Source organism: Acromyrmex echinatior, chromosome 11 (assembly GCF_024713525.1).
Source record: "Acromyrmex echinatior isolate Ae372 chromosome 11, ASM2471352v2, whole genome shotgun sequence".
Lineage (NCBI taxonomy): Eukaryota > Metazoa > Arthropoda > Insecta > Hymenoptera > Formicidae > Acromyrmex > Acromyrmex echinatior.
Window position 1 is genome coordinate 13,634,322 of NC_141862.1, and position 13,808 is coordinate 13,648,129.

At 33.4% G+C, this 13,808-nt stretch overlaps 1 long non-coding RNA gene across 1 annotated transcript in view; it reads right to left on the minus strand.

The window, feature by feature from the left end:
• Positions 1 to 13,808, minus strand: part of LOC147908177 (uncharacterized) — a 95,182-nt gene that overhangs the window by 61,214 nt on the left and 20,160 nt on the right. The window lies entirely within an intron of this gene.

A 13,808-nucleotide genomic window follows, 5' to 3' on the forward strand; every position in this document is an offset into this window, starting at 1 on the left:
CTTCTCAAAAATAGACTATAAAGGATATAATCGAGAGATGCGATTTTCACGTAGTATAGGCACACATATATATACAAGCGATACCCGACGCGTGGAACGGTCACGCGGGCACTGAGCAGAGAGAATCCGCCGGAGTAGGGGAGTTCATTCATAAACGCCCGAGCAAAGGCGTCAATGGATGCGCCTGCGAGCGAACGAGCAAGACAGCATCCGCGTTTCTTCATGCCTGCCGTCCAACCGCACCGTCGCGTCGCGTCAAACTTTTCTTTCTCTCTCTCTCTCTTTCTCTCTTTCCTATAAGGGCATTATTCCTTTTCTTACCTTCGTCTCTCTCTCTCTCTCTCTCTTTCTCTCTCTCCTCTCTCCCTTCTCTCTCTCTCTCTCTCCTCTCTCCCTTCTCTCTCTCTCCTCTCTCTCTCTCTCCTCTCTCCCTTCTCTCTCTCTCTCCTCCCTCTCTCTCTCTCTCTCTCTCTCTTGTTGGCCTGTCTCTTTTTTTCAATTCCTCCGCTATTCTACTCTGTCGACTATCTCCGACTTACAGCACGAGACAACTCTCTCTATCACCACAGTTGTACGGAATGCAACGGTCGGTCTATGGGGATCTTGCATAGCAGGTGCATATTCATCGTTTTCTTTCTTCTTGATGCACTTTTCATTCGAAATATTATTTTTATCTATTATAGGGATTAGTACTTTTGCCGATAGTGAGCATTATGCTGTCTTTTTTTAAATATTACAGGATAAAATTAAAGTATGAGGTATCTTTTAAATTCTTTTTTATCAAGTCTGATTGCAAGAAAAATAATGAAAGTGCTCTATTTCTTTGTGTATTTAATTGCAAAAATATGAACAATTTTTTTTTTTTTACTGAAAGACAGATATTAAATATATCTTTTTATTTCACTTAGAGAATTAATTGTTTTGCATTTTTATTTGTTTTCCCCAATCTCTCTTAATTTAATTTTTTACATTTTCCCATTTACTTCATCACTTTTATGTAAGATGTAATGTTAATTTATATGTTTGTTTCATTTCTGCAATTTAATCTCATTTTATTCCTTCATGACGACACGGATCGACAATGATTCATTAAAAATTCTAAATACATTGAAAGAAAAAATGGTTGCAATTAGTATAATTTATAATGCTAATTTATTATTTAACAATTTTTTAATTAAATATTTAATTTAAAAATTTAAATATTATTATGATTTTTTTTTATCATACAATTATCACAAATATACCAAACACTTTTCGGTTTAGATTAATTCATAACCTGAAGAACATTTCATATGCTTAAACGATATAAAAGAAGAAAAATGCAACTGAAATAGTTCACTAGTATTCACGTTGCTCATTACTTCTTCGTTCGACTTCTGATGTATTCCATCGATATATCGACAGTCCATTTCACATGAGTATCTCAATCGATCCCATTTGATAATCGACTCGTCGTGAAGAGTGAAAATGACGGGATGAAAATATGGTCTTAGAAATATTTTGAAGTCCACTTATCATCGTGGAACATCAAGCGTAGGATAATTTACAAATGACAGAGAAGAGACGTCAGTATTCCGCCATGTCAATATTCCTCTTAATATTCCTCGAGTAATGCGTGGCAAAGTGACACGCATTTTCTCTCTTATATATCAATATATGCCATTAGCACATATCCGTTCGTATATACGGCATACGTATCGAAATTACACGCGTAACTGTCATGCATATCATTCTTTGAAACGCGAAAACAGATTCCGATGGCCTCGTTTCCTTTTTGTCTGTCTCGTGAGATATCTTAAGTTCGTTTGGCAAATTTGACCCTCGGATAAGCACATTATTTCGCGAACAACTGAAACATTGAAAATAAGTACGGACGCAATTTGCACTAACTGTGTGAAATGGCCATGATTTTTTTATCGTAACTTCTACCGACAAATTTTCTCAAAACAAATAATTTTTAGATACAAATGTTACAATAGATGATTTTGTGAGAAAAAATTCAATTTAAGAGCGTTCAATTTACGAATGCATTCCGGCGAACGCATAGCGCGACGAGTTTGGAGTTCACCTGTATTTACCGACACATTTTTTTGGTGGAGTCAAATACCCGGAGCTCTCCAGTATACCAACGTTGGTCATTCACCCTAAAGTCGACCCCGGACTCGTCCCGATACTTCGCGTGTTTCTGTCGCGGTGCACGATATAGCGCCGCAAGTCGCACTGCATTATGCGCACACGCACGTGTTACGCGATCGCAATTACGCATGTCGCTATCGGCGCCGACATTCGCCGAAACGCACCTCGCACCCCACGTATTCCCTCATCGCGATCGCATCTGTCGCGTGTATGCGACCACGTAACGTAAACGTACACATATTACAACGGCGACTGCAGAGCGTAGGCGTGTGCTAAGACGTTCTCTCTCTCTCTCCCTCTCTTTCTTTCCTTCCTTTTACTCTCTTTCTCTGCTCATTCTTCTCCCCGGGCGCGCCAGTGATAAGTGCATGCCGCGAAAAACGAAACGCCGGATGTGACGTCACCGCGCCCCGACATATTTGCGTGCGCGACGACGGTAACGCAACTCGCAGCTGCGACTGCGACTGCGACTGCGACCGCGGCGGCGCGATGAAATGCATCCGTGAGATTAGGCACGCAAAAATGATCGACGACGGCCCTTTCATCTCCCGTTGAACTTTTCATATCCGTTTGCCTGATTAAACTGGAATAATCTGTATGATACAGCTTTAGCGTAGGTCGCGAGCGTAGATGAAGGACAAGTGTAAAAATTCATTTGTACGTTTTGAATAATTCATGACGAATTTTTAAGAATTTTAAAGATAGTATTATACAATATATATATTAAAAAACTCTGAATCCAAAATTTATGAATCTCGTATTTTATGAATATTAACATCTCAAATTATCCATATTCAATTTTTTAATTAAAATATGTAAAATATTTAGCTCGAGACTGCTAAGCAAAAATCAGTAAAGTTTGGGAAAATAAAAAAATACACGAGCAATGTTTATTGGATCTTTAAAACTAGTTTATTACAATATACATTAAGAATTAAACTAGTTTTATTATATCTATAATATAAATTAATCGGAAACGTTTCGACTGTACTAACAATAAATCTTCTTCAATCCATATACGAAAAATAATTAAAAATTCGAAAGAAAGATATAATGTATCAAAAAACATGAAATCATCATATTTGTCAACTTTGGACTTTGCTTTTTCTCGATGTCCAACGACGAAATAGTTCAACTCACTTAATAATACGATGACATTAAAGATTATCAATTTTATATAATTTTATTTGTAATGTTAAATTTATTATGTTCAATCTGTGATATGGTTTCATGTTTTTGATATATTATATCTTTTTTCCAATTTTTAATTATTTTTTGTATATGAATTAAAGAAGATTTAATATAATCGAAATAGTTCCAATTAATTTGTAAATAAAAAACTAGTCTAATTCTTAATGTATAATGTTGTAATAAACTAGTTTATTTTTAAAGATCCAGTAAACGTTTTTTAAAGATCCAATAAACGTCGTGTTTTTTTTACCTTTCCAATTATTTATTTTTTAAATATTTATTTTAAAAATAATTTTTCAAATAGTTGTTAATTAATACATTTAACAAAGCGATTATATTATTATTATTATTATATTTATTATATTTATTATATTTATTATATTTATTATATTTATTATATTTATTATATTTATTGTAGCTTGATTCATTAACTCACTTTCTTCCTCGTTTTAATTGTACATTTGAATTCTCTTATTGATAGCATTAAGTATATCTTTTTCGAGAAGAAAAAAAATCTAAAGATAATATATCGAATGTTGTGTTAACAATATTGTACCTAGCGATTAAAATACGTAATGTTTTAAAATATCATCGAGATAGAATTAAACTATTATTGCATATATATATATAATAATGGAATAATAATTACGAAGAACCGAGTGGAGGAAATAACTTCTTCATAATTTCTAAGAAATATAACCGACAGCTATCTCTAATATATGAATTACTGAAACGCATTCTATTTCGTTTAGAAACTTAGCGGGTGCATATATGGTTATTTTCGAATTTCCGCTCTTTTCCACAAAAAAAACTGTTCTGTCATTGTTCTGTCAACCTACATAGTTTTCCTAAGGTTACGCAATCGGTTTTCAAATGACAATAGATCTCAAATGGAAGATTTTGTCAATATGACGTGTAATATAAATACTTATTTTATATATATTTATGTTAATATTCATGCCCATAAGTTACTAATGAAAAATTTCTTATATTCGGTGCATTTGTATTTTAAGAAAATTTGCTCTCTTTTTTTATCTCTCAAAAATCTTTGTCTTTAAACGATTAATTAAAACATTTCGCTTGTAGCACATACAGCATTTTAATATCTAACAGACGCGACTCGCAATCTCGAGGCACCGATATCCTATATCGTCTCTAGACGCTTCGAATGATCTAAAGGCGCCATTGCATACCTCCAAGTGCATTAGAATTCCACACGAAAGCCGAGACGGGATGAATACTAGAAGCAAGGAATGTGATGCAAGCTGAAAACTACTTAATTGTATAATTTAGAGTTTCCTAATCTCAGAATAGATTTCCTATTATTACATCTTTTAATATCTTCTAAAATAAAAAATGCGTAAATAAAAATAATAGATCTTCGTTATCTTTATTTGTTCATTTATTCTTCGCTTTTGAATAATTCAAAAAAATTATGAAAAAGAGTTTTCTTATATTTTATGTACTTCAAATTACATAAAACAACGAATTATGTACTTCAATTACATAAAACTTTGGCGATCGGCATTCTGAAAGATGTTTATCAGGAAATTTTATACGATTAAAAGTTGTACGATGAATCTTTATGAAGCACGTCTCCGAAGTAGGCAGCATCCGAATGAAGCAAGGAGTGGCCGCGAGAGAACAATTTCCTGCTCACCGTGCAGGTATAAATGATCCATTGAATGTGAAGAGCGTTTTACGTTACATTGTTTTTACTTGGAAAAATGGAAGGGCTCATAACATTACTCAAAAAATCTCTGCAAAATTTTACAGCACACTTTTCAAGTAGTATATTAGATCACTGCATATGAATTAACAGCCATTTTATATAATGATTTTCAGATAAATTCGAGGAAAGAGAATGTATGTAATCGAAAAATATTGAGAAATCTATTTCTCAAAAAAATTTTTAATTGAAAATTTTAAATTGAATATTGCACATCGATACATGAAGAGAACGATTTTGCTAGCATATTTAAAAATTTAATTAGATATACACCTGTGTGAAAATAATTTGTTGGACTATTACAATAATTATATAGGTTAAAACTGGTTGCTAGAATTTTTGCAGCATTGGTCGTCATGCTCGAATTTCCTACATAAATATTTTGTTCAACGAAGTTATTTTCTGATCTGCATCTATCTAAATTTTTAAATATTTCAACGAAATCATATGCATGCAAATATATAGATAATTCATTGAATTAAAGTGCTAATTAATTAAGCGTTGTAAACGTTAAGCATCTATGACGTTGTGTTGTAACTAACTAATATCGCAGCTACTTTCATTGGCTCGTAGCCCGCGCGATTCGAAAACCGCATTTCTTTCCGTTCGTGGTCCAGCGAATCGCCAAGTATCCCGACAGAAGAGCGATTGCACAAGAGAAAAATGTCGGGAGAAAGAAAGTGAGAGAGAAAGAGAGAGAAAGAGAGACAATAAAGGTGCGTTCCTCCGGCGAGCCATACCAGTAGTAGGTGTGGGAGCGAATGCGATATCCCGCACCCACGTGCAACCACGCTAAGCTTGTAACTCGGCATTGTTAAGTATCTTGGATGCAAGTATGTAGACACGGTATCCGGATACTTTGAGCCCGTATAGAGTACCCTTACAGAGTATTTAACGCTAAATATGACGGATCCGCTCTCGTACGTATGAAGATTGACGGCTATATTTGCGCTGAACTACGATCTTTTTGTGTGGCTCGCGTTCCTTCGATATTAAAATGCTTCCATTTAATTTCATTTTACATTGTATTCAGATTTATCGTAAATAAAGACATCATGGATCTCGATGTCTACAATCCGACAGCGCTTCAATTAAATATTCTAATTATATTACAAAGCGACTCGCTGTCAGACTCGCTGCTCCTCGTAAGTGATGCAAGTCTCGCGCGCATAATCAGGATCGTTGATTCCCCGGTTCTGTAGGGTAACCACTTCCTAGAACGCTAATTACTATTATCGTAGCGTTATCGTTTGTACTATCGAGGAGACGTTCGCGCCGCATGCGAAGTCCGCGCAGTCGTACAGAATGAGGAGTTGCGTGACGAAACCTTGTTGCATTGAGGAGCACGTCGAGCAACAATACAACTCAGCATTACCGGCAATCAAGTATTATCTCTGTAATTACCTTCTAAATTGTCTCATTTTACAAGACATATAGATGACTTTTAACAAAGAAATTGGTTCCAAGCATCTATTATATGTGTGCTTTAAACACCTTATTAATTTTAAAGGTTTCAGAAGATATCTACATAATCTTTATTAATCCACTATACTTTTTACATCTCTCTCAATTTAATAACAATAAATATATTTATTATTTATTTAGCTTAATATCTTGTCAATTCATACGTATTTTAGATTTTAATATTGCTCTGTTAAGTAAAGTTTTTTTAATTTATAATGAAAAATATTCTTCATACTAGAAACAAAATTTGACAAGTCATTTCTCCATTTAGTCATTCTTTTAATTACTTTTTTTTTATAAATTCAAAATTCATTAAATTATATATAGCTGTATTTCTTATAAAATGCATAGCATTAAGAATAACTATAAATCATTTCTAATGAGAGAGAGAAAGAGAGAGAGAGAAAGAGAGAGAGAGAGAGAGTGTGTGTTAAATCTGCATCTCAAAGATCCATGTGAAAGAATTCGAAACACTTTGAATTCTACATCTTGAACTATTAGCATCTTTTGTGGTGGAATGCGGTATATATATATTTGTTCAAGAGGAATTTAAGAATAATTTAAGAGCACATGTCGCACGTTTGAGCTGCATACATTTGATATTGATTCTGCTGTATATTTCGCCGGTCGCTGCGCCACATGATTCTCTTAAGGCGGCAACAATGCGTACGTGTATGCATGTGTGTGCATGCATGCTTATGGTATTCAAAGCCTAAATAACCGGCTACGTACCGATAGCGGTCACGTAGAACGCAGCTGGCTTCATTCACAAAACTCGTATGTTATGCTATGCACCGTAACCCGAGTTTGCATTTGATTATTTCACTTTCTTAAATTGGTATAATGGAGATACATACCGTATCATTAGTTAAACAATATGCAATGGAATATGTCACGGAATAATATGATATAGTAGTCTATTATTAAAGTATATTATTTAATACAATATTAGATAATCATTATAGATGCATTATTAAAATATACATATTAAGATTTAATAACTTCAATACTAGATGATATATAACTATATACATAATTAAAACTTTATCAAATATTAGATAATATACTTTTAAATAATACAAAACCAAAGTATACATTTTATTCTAGATACTAGAAACACGCAAAATAAAACAGAGTACAAATCAAACGCGCTTTTCATCGGAAGTCTACGTTGAAATTCCTATCCAGGTCATTCACTGATACTTATCGTTTAATTATCTATGCGCTTTTGCGGTAGATAACGTATATGGTTAACGTTTCCCTCCGTAGACCGATATAACATGCCGTGTTAATCAGCGAAAGATTAAAACTGTAAACCGCTAAAATATACGTAATGTATTTCAGTCTCCAATTCATGTAATCGTTAGCACATGTTTTAAAATCAAGGAACGGATATAAAAAAAAAGTCTACGCAAGAACGAACGAAAATCTACGAACATGTGTTTTTTGGATCTCCGTTGATCCTTTAAATATTTTGATTTTTTACTCGGGCTACTCGAGATATCTTTCGATAAACCATCAGGAATCTCGACGTGAGAAACATTTGATGTACCTGATGATTCTTCACACATTTCATATTGTCAAACAAATAACGACGCTCGAGATTTCACATTAACGATTGATTTATCAGACTCCCGAATTTATGTATTTTTTAATATACCGTGAGAATCTTGAGGAATTAATTTCCAAGCTAAAGGAAACTATACTTTACTAGAATTTAATACCATGAATGCGACATCGCATTCAAAATGTAAAGATCGTAATTTTAAATGGAAATTCTAAGATTCCGTTGTGCTATTAATAAGCTAAAGTACATTTTCCTGTACAATGTCGAGACCGTCGAGATCGTATCGGTTTTAACTGTTGATTTAGAGCTACAACCGTCGCTACACGTAATACGTGATGTAACACTACTATTCTAGGACACTGGTACGGAGGGCGCGGTTTCTTTCGGCGATCAGTTGAAACCGAGCCACGGAAGAAAACTGGGCTTTCGAGATTGAAAGCCGGTACTAATGATGGTCCAATTGGGATAGGTTTGGGGTGAAACCCGGTTTTAAATCTAGTTAGATTAAGCTAGGGAGGTCTCTAATGTGGCCGCAAAGGAATTCCAGGCAAGATCCCATAGGCAAAGTGAAGACGTACATCTATTTATCGAAAGGGAATTTCAACCTAGCTCGCTGGTTACGAGTGATAGTGTAAAGGCAGGACATTTAATTTGTCATGAACTTTATGGGCCCGTCACCTTTATCGAGATGTAATTAATTTCTTACACATCGCCCGATTAACTCTTCTTTCGTTTAGAATCCTTATGTACATAAAATAAATGTAATCACGAGATCTTTATTTTCTTTTAATTCTGCAAATTAAGTCTAAATAAAAATGCTATATACATATATCGACTATCGTAAAGTTACAGTCAGACAAAGTCTTGATCAAAAGTATAAAACACCTCCACAAATTGACGTAAACGTTCAATAATGAAAAATAAATTTAAAAAGTAAGTTAAAAATAATGTTTTTATAACTATTTTACTATTTTGTTATTTTTCCTTTGCATTTTATTATCGCTTTCTTCAAGAAAATATAATAAATTGAGATTGTTTTATAATTCCCATGTACTGTTAAAGTTAAAGGAGCAACGGCAACTCAATCTTGAGTTATGTAGGGTGTACTCTATTAAAATAAGGTAACAAACTTTGGGACCGAGCTCCTCACACTAAATATAAAAAAAAGTTTATATAAACATATGTACGCAAATTCATTGTTACTGACAATATAGCTCAAAATGTTTGTTAATACGGAAAATTAAAAAGTAAATATTTATTATTATTTAATATTATTAATTTTTAATTTTTAATTATAACAAATATTTGAAGTGTCTTCCATTTGATTCAATGCACGTTTGGACTTGATAAATCATGGACTGTCGCACTCTTTCAAAAATCCTGGGACAATTGCGAATGGTGTCATAAGCATCAAAGATCCGTTGGCGTAATAGATCTTCATTGGCGATTGGAACTTCATAAACTAAGAACTTTAAGTTTCTCTACAGATGAAAATCTAGAGAATTTATATCATGGGTCATACTTAAACATTTTTGATATCTCAACATCATTAGATTTATGTATATATGTTCATATAAACTTTTTTTTAAGTTTTGAGGAGATAATCCAGGAGATAATAATATTAAACAGAGTGTAACTAAAATAAGATAAAGTTTGTTACTTTATTTTAGTTACACCCTGTATAATATTTTATTATTTTTAACTTTCGTATGTGTCAAAATGTTAATTAATCTATTTCTGTTGATAGTTTCAAAATAAATAATCCATACGTATGCATTTCGTAAATAATAAACTAAAAATTTGAGTCTTTAATACATTTCCTTTAGTTAAATTGTTTAACTTTATTTTAGTTAAGTTATAACAAAATATTGAATAGATTCAGTGCCGATCTACAGACATGATTAAAAATAATTTAAATTGGATATAGTTTGACATTATGAATAATTTAACATACACTTTATCTGAGGGTCCTGAGAACGACTTTAGGAGCTTGTTCTTCGGATGTTTTCAAGACATCCCTTGCAGGTCTGTGCTGCATAAGCTTATAGCCAAGGCTTAAGTAAAATGCTTTGTTTATTTTTATTAGTATTTACTAAATTATTTAATGTACACGAGAAACTCTATTCAAAATCTGAGATATTTTAGATGCCTACTACACGCACAAAGTTATTGTAAAAGAGATTGTTTTAAGATTGCCAGCGTATATAACATCTCATGTCCTTCACTCGCATTAATTAGCCGATCAACCTACATTGAGAGGAGACGGCGTTTAAATCTAATTCGTCAGACACGACGGGCAAGATAGAGGAAAACGGCAGGCGAGATAAAGCACGATCCCGGCCGATCTAAGATTGTATCGTCTCTACTGAAGGGCGCAACGTGCATGTTCTCCGTGCGTGAATGGATTCTGGGAAGGCGCGACGCGTCGTTCGTTTCTTTTTTCGTCAAGTACTGACCGTGGACCTTGGGTTAGGAGCACGTTAGGATAGGTTGGATCGTTTCCACGTTGCCCCTTCATACAACTCGACGGGAACCCAGGGTGATGCATAGGACCGCCGTCTTTCTAAGTTAGGCTAGTCTCAGGACCTTTTAACTTGCCCGCATCAACAGAGGTGACCGGCCGCCGTCCATCTCTCTCTGTCTCTCTCTCTCTCTCTCTCTCTCTTTCTCTTCTCCCCTCTCTCCCCCCCTTTAAATCATTCTTTCTTTATTCATCCGTTTCTTTTCTCTCACTCTCATTCATGCCACGTAGTAAATAGGAAACGTCACGGCGGAAGGAGTTAACTCATGCGGGCACGAAACGTGCGTGCATGTTATTTGCTCTCGCGCTATCGTGCGTGCGTGCGTGTAAGCGAGAACGGGATTGCTGTTTGATTTTGTATGTGGAGCGAGCTATCGCAGTTATAGGACGTTATCTCCCTCGTGGAAAATCTTCGGCAGACGGTATCAACCCGCAAATTGCCAATATCGCCCAGTCCCAGGTTTTTTAATTCTTATCCACTTGTTCCAACGCTCTGAGAGAACTGGGGATTTAATTCTTATCTAGACAAACCACTGCTGTAGATTTCATGGCTAATGGAGTTGATTTTTTAAAAATTAAATACATTAAATTATATACAATTTTAAATGAAATACAATTGTTATTTTTCAAACGACATAATTAGAGTATCTACGTTTTCTTCAGAGGAATAACTGTTTTGAAATAATTTTGAACTATTATAAATAGTAAATTCTCTCGTGTTGTCTCATAGATAATATCTTAATGGGTGATTTTCCCATTTGAAATGCTAGACGACATTTCGCACGCTCTGCTCGCGTGCGATGTTTACGCGCGCGATCACGTCGAGAGATTTCTTTTAAAGGATAAGTATTCAGATAAAAGATAACTGCAGCTGATTTGGGTTGTTTCCTTGAACGGAAAAAAACCTATGTATGTAGATCCGTCGTTAACGCACGAGACACGTTGTGCATTAAGAATTCGTCGCGCTTTGAGAAGACATGCATACAGAAAAATATGTCTAAACACAAGATCATGCTAGAACGTTAAATACGCATTTCCGTTGGGGGATCATCTCTGAAATGTTACTGAGTTAGCAAAGTAAAGCTATTTTTTGAGCATTTTTCTGAAAATTAAACATATTAGAATATACTTTGCATTTAAAATGTGTTTATTTTATATAAAAATAACGACGATTTATTCTGACAAAAATTATCTGAATAAATATTATAACGTTTAAAATAAATTATGGAAATTAAAAATAATTTATTAATATTACTGGAACTAGTGATTTGCTTCGGAGGGTTCAACATTAGAATTTCGAATCTTTGTAGATGTTAAACTTTGGCATTAAAATCTTCGAAGATTGAAGTTTCGAAGTTTCGATATTTTATTTTTCAAAAGTTCACAAAATCAAAATTATACAATCATTAATATAACTAATTTAATATAGCTAATAATAACGAATGTTTTTTTTTATAAAGAAATATACAAATGTATTTACGAATATATTTCCATTTTTTTTATTCACACAAACATATTTTTTTAAGCTTTGAAACTATGAAAGCACTTTAAACTTCGGAGTTTTAAAATTGAAGATTCAAATTCCTTCGAAGTTGCGATTCTTTGAAATTATTGTAACAAAAAATAACAACCCTTAATTATTATTCCTATTATATTTCTCACATTATTTATCGCGCACACTTATTCATCATTTATTCATTTGAATAATTAAAAATATTAGATTGTCATAAATAGAAAACTTATGGAAATACATAAAAATTACATTCGCACATTTTTATTGCTAAAATTTAAGATTAATTTTCCGTTTATTAAAATATAAGATTCTTCTGGATTCTGATGAATGTGTCTATTTCGAGATACAATCTTGTATCGTGTAGAAACGAAGAATCTCTCTTGCGTAACAAAGTAAATTATAGCTTGAAAAATGTTAATCAGCAGATACAAGGATAGGCGCGCTGCCGGATAGAATCTACACGACGACGTCGGGAAAATGGAGAAAAATATGGGAAGAGTGGGAGACTTGAGGACGATATAATGATTTACGAGTGGCGATAGTATGATAGTTATAGGCGATGATTGACTCCGGCGCTTCGTCATTATCATTACGCGAATATGATGCTCGTAACACATTTATATAATAAAAATTATATAATCTCTCGATATTTATGTACGGAATTAATTAGACTAGCTTAATGTTATAATTACGCCCGGAGAAAAATTAAATGATCTTTATTTCCTGTGCTTATAAAACAAGACTGACGAAACTCCATAATTCAAATAGAAACTGATAATCAATAATAAGTTACATTAGACAGCTGTATGAATAAATGAAATAAGCAAAGAAGCGCCAAATACGACCGATTTCTTGGTGTCTTAAATATTTTTATATAAATTTTAAATACATGTTTATATAAACTGCGCGATTATTATTGTACTTGAAATGCAATCGCAAAAGTAGTTGCTGAAGTAGTAATATCACAAATTTAATTGATCGTCAATTTAATGAAAAACTGATAACATCTTACTAGAAGTTTAGCAAAGCTTCAAACATATAATAATAGAAAAACTAGAAACATACAATATAATTTTCTCTTTCTTACAAAGTTATTTAGCTAAACTTTAACATTTGAACATGAGTACCTATACTTTTCTTTATTTATACTAAATGCTTTATCACAATGTCACGCTTTTCATTTAACCTGTCGGCTTTTTCGTCGCAAGTTCAAAAATAAAGACGTACATGAATGTTATGGCGAAAAGGGAGCGATGGCGCACGCGATAAACGATGTTCTGTCATATGTTCGATAATCTATGGAACCGTCACCACTTTTATAAACACCACGTGAGTATAACTTGGTATTCAAGTATTTCTTTATCGGGGAGGAGCGGAAGCTGTTATCGTTTTACTACAGATAAAACATAGTATTTTGATATACTTAGTTACGAGATTCGTTAGAAAGGGTGTGACTATTTAATAATCGCCGTATCGCTGTTGCGGCTCACCCTTTCGTAATCGTCTTCGTCAAATGGAAAAAAATTGTTATTTACTGTCTACATAGACGATGTTTATATATTGCTACTTGTGCACGTACATGATATCACTAACCCAATAGTTTACGTAACGTAAATGTATTATTTAATTTTTGGTTTGCTAAATAATCTTTTTAAAATTTGGAAGAAAATATAGAAAGGCACCATAT